General features: G+C 38.6%; 1 long non-coding RNA gene across 1 annotated transcript in view; it reads right to left on the bottom strand.

Annotated features, from left to right (window-relative positions):
* Positions 1–1,701: 1,701 nt before the first annotated feature.
* Positions 1,702–3,697, bottom strand: part of LOC116687649 (uncharacterized) — a 13,795-nt gene continuing 11,799 nt past the window's right edge. Inside the window, exon 3 of the long non-coding RNA XR_004331601.1 lies at positions 1,702–1,712. This is a non-coding gene — a long non-coding RNA (uncharacterized LOC116687649). The remainder of the gene's footprint in view (positions 1,713–3,697) is intronic.

Below are 3,697 nucleotides of genomic sequence, written 5' to 3'. Positions count from 1 at the left end.
GCTGAACATCTGTGGCGTTGGAATTTATAATCAATCGTTGATTAAGTGAATGGACAATGTTTGAATGGATACATTGATGGATAGTTGGATGTACTAATTAATGAATGGATGGATCGATGTAGGGATACATCGATACATAAGTGGGTGGATGGATAGATGTTGGATTGACTTATATATGCAAACATATTTACCAATGCATTGATCAATATGGATGGATGGATGGATGGTTAAATGTAGGGATGGTGGAATAAATACATTAATGGGTGGACAAATAGACAGCTAGGTTAGATGGGTAGATGCATGGATTGATTAATGATAGAGGCATAGGTAGGTACATTAATGGACAAATGTATGGTAGGATGGATCAAATAATGGCAGATGGTTGAGTGCATGTACAGTATATGGATGGATAGATGGGTGGATAGATAGATAAGCAGACGGGCAGGAAGGGTATTTAAATGGAAGGGCAAATAGATGTATGACTGATGGTTGAATTAATACGTATATCAATCACTGTGTCAACCACTGACTGAGATCAAGTAATGTTGGTGGCATGTGAATCTCTGATGTATTTAAAAAAAAAAAAAAAAAAAAAAAAAAAAGAGGAAATACATTAATTTTAAAAACATGACGTGCAAGGCGCTACTGAAGCAGCGGGAACCTGAGTTACCTTAAATTTGGATTCAGTTGGAGCGGGACAGTGGAGGTACAGTGTGGCTGTCTGCAATAAATACTGTATTGTTTTTAGGAATAAACCTTCCACTTACTGGTTGTAGCTGCAACCTTATTTTAGAGTGGGTCGTAATAGTGGTACTTATAAGAGTGCCTTGTATTTTCTAAAGAAGAAAGTGGTGAAAAAAAGTTGGAGAACCACTGCATTAGATTACTCAAGTTAAATAGTGTATGCAAAATTCTTTGGATTAGGGATGTCAAGGCTGTATTGATTAGTGGTTAATTGGCATTAATAATTTAACCGATTAAAATATAGGCCTACAAAAAAAGTTGTTTGGTGTTATGGTGGCTGTTATCTGAGGCTCATGCTAAAGCTAAACTAGCATCTTGAACAGAAGCAGCCGCTCAGTGAACGCAGGCTGCTTGTCAGACAGCAGGTATTGTTCATCTCAGCAAACTACTATTTTTTTCTATTTTTGTTATTGCCACTCTTCATTCTAACCCCAACCAGCCCGTCAGACACCGCCTACCAAGAGCCTGGGTCTGACCGAGGTTTCTGCCTAAAAGGAAGTTTTTCCTCGCCACTGTCGCACTGTTCCTTGCTCTGGAGGAGACTACTAGAACTGTTGGGTCCTTGTAAATTCTGGAGTGTGGTCTATCTGTATAGTGTCTTGAGATAACTCTTGTTATGAATTGATACCATAAATAAAATTGAATGGAATTGAATTTAATCCCTGGGACATGAGAAGCTATTTCCAGCAGCAGTTTAATAGAGACAGACAGGAGCTCCGTAGCTTTAAATGAAGTCATTGTTTTGTGTTATTTAGTTTATCATTCAAGTAACTTGATGTTTAGCCAACTTGATCTGTAACTCCTAAGCCTACTCTGATTTTGCGTCAAACATAGGTCATATGTCAGTTGTAAAAAAGATATTTCTGATTAATAAATTATTGATTGTTAAGGTGGCTGACTATTGGTTGAATAAGTTGCTTAAATCTGTGTACCTACTTTGGATTTCTTTTGGAATACTTTAAAATCGTCTTGCTGAGCCCATTTGTCTGGCCCACTCTGAGTGTAGTGAAAGGGATACTTTCTGCCGATTTTAAAACAGCTCTGTGTCATCTTAGTGTGGGCAGACAGAAGAGGAAGGCTGAATAGATGGTGGAGGGAATGGATGTAGGGATGGGATGAGTGGAAAGACGGGTGGATTGCTGGTTGAATGAATAAATGGGTGGATGAATAAATGGAAGAATAGCTGAATGGATAAGCGAATTAATGGGTGGATGTGTTTGACAGCAGGCCTGTCAAGCCAGCCGTAAAAGAAAAGATAAAAACAGATCCCTGACAGATGTTATTCAGTTGGTTTGTTGTTATGTAAGCTAAGACTCTAAAGGCTGCTGTAAATATTCAACCAGCTCCTGAATAAAGCCCATCCACAAAGACACAAACAGCAAGAGGAGAGGAAGAGGGACGAGGCTATAAATCCAGAGTTTATGGTCTGTCTAGCAAGACCAGTAACACACCCCGAGATGCAGCCAGTCAGCAGGTCCGAGAGAGAAACAGGTCATCAGGGAAAAAGGGAGCACAAGAAAGAGATGGAGATGATAAAAGAGGCGAAAGGAGGTCAAACTGATCAAAAAGAGTGGAAGGAGGAGTTTTGTGGTAATATCTTATTATAATTCTCACAGCTCTCCCTGTGTGTGCCAGTTCTTTGTGAAAACCAATTAGATTTTTAGATCTCAGGAGTGAGGACATTTTTATTAAAGTGCATCAAATCTTTCTGGACTTCGTGGGCGGCGTAAGAATTTGAAATTGGAAGTGAATTCTTAACTTTGGAAAAAGCAGGTGCTAAAAGAAACTGTCTCACCCCCACGGTCCATTGAGTAGTTCAGGAGCTTTCAATCATGCCTCATGATCTCCCTCAGCAGATGGATTTATTGTAAATGTTCAATGTCTGCTTTTTATTTTTATTTATTTTTACTGTTTTCTACTTAACTTGTTAAAAAAACACTTGTTAAAAGTGCTCAGAAAAAAACATTAAACATCTACAATTCCATAACAACAGGACTGAGGAATTTAGTATACCATTAGAGACATTTGAAGTTGGAAAAAAGGTAATAAATTGCAATATATTGCGGAATATTGCAATATTTTTAAAATTGCAATGATATTGTATTGGGAAATAAGTGACGTCGACCTCTGGTGATTCCCACCCCTACTGGTTATAGATTAAAATTGTTATAGTTGCAAAACATTAAAAAAAAATCATACACTAAGTTCTTATGTTGTTGCCTCTTTTTTGAGTTTGGCTGTACAGTTTTATCAAGTCAGGTGTTGTGTTTCTGTTCTGCTGCTGTTCATGGAGTAGTTCTGTGAGAATGTTGTCACGGATGTCACTGTGTGAATAATGTATGAGCCATATAAGGTTTTGCTCTTATGGCCATGCATGTTTGACCAAATCGGTTGTGTCTGAGAGGCAGAAAGAGCATGCAGCACTCAACATGCAGTATGTATGTATATACACACACACACATTCATGTCTGTACTCACTTCTAACCATTACATCTTCCTCAATCCTCACGTTAAGCTAATTCAACCTTTAAAGTCTGTTATACTCTACATGCTGCTGTCAACAAATCGTATTAAAAAAAACACACTGTTGCACTGGGGGACATGAACACTCATACTGTAGTTTGATAATTTGACTCAACCCCACAAGTTGCCAGAAATTCTCACTGGAGCGCCAGATAAAAAAAAACTGAAAAGAGTCCCGGACAATGGCACTATTTCATCCTGTTTGAGTGACATTTGTCACTTTGTACAACTACATTGATCAGCTGTTAATTACTTAGGCACTTACTTAGGGCCACTGTCAAACTGTCAATCTACCTGCCACGTTAGGCAGGTAGCCAATGAGAACTGAGTGATTCATTAGTTGTTTTTCCTCCGCTGTTGTTCATTCATATTCTAACTTAGTCTGCCATTTTCTTAGCCTGGCAGGGCTCAATCCGAGGGGCGGGATAAA

This window comes from Etheostoma spectabile, chromosome 4 (genome assembly GCF_008692095.1).
Source record: "Etheostoma spectabile isolate EspeVRDwgs_2016 chromosome 4, UIUC_Espe_1.0, whole genome shotgun sequence".
NCBI lineage: Eukaryota > Metazoa > Chordata > Actinopteri > Perciformes > Percidae > Etheostoma > Etheostoma spectabile.
The sequence above is the reverse complement of the archived record's forward strand: the minus strand, read 5'-3'. Positions and strand labels throughout refer to the sequence as shown.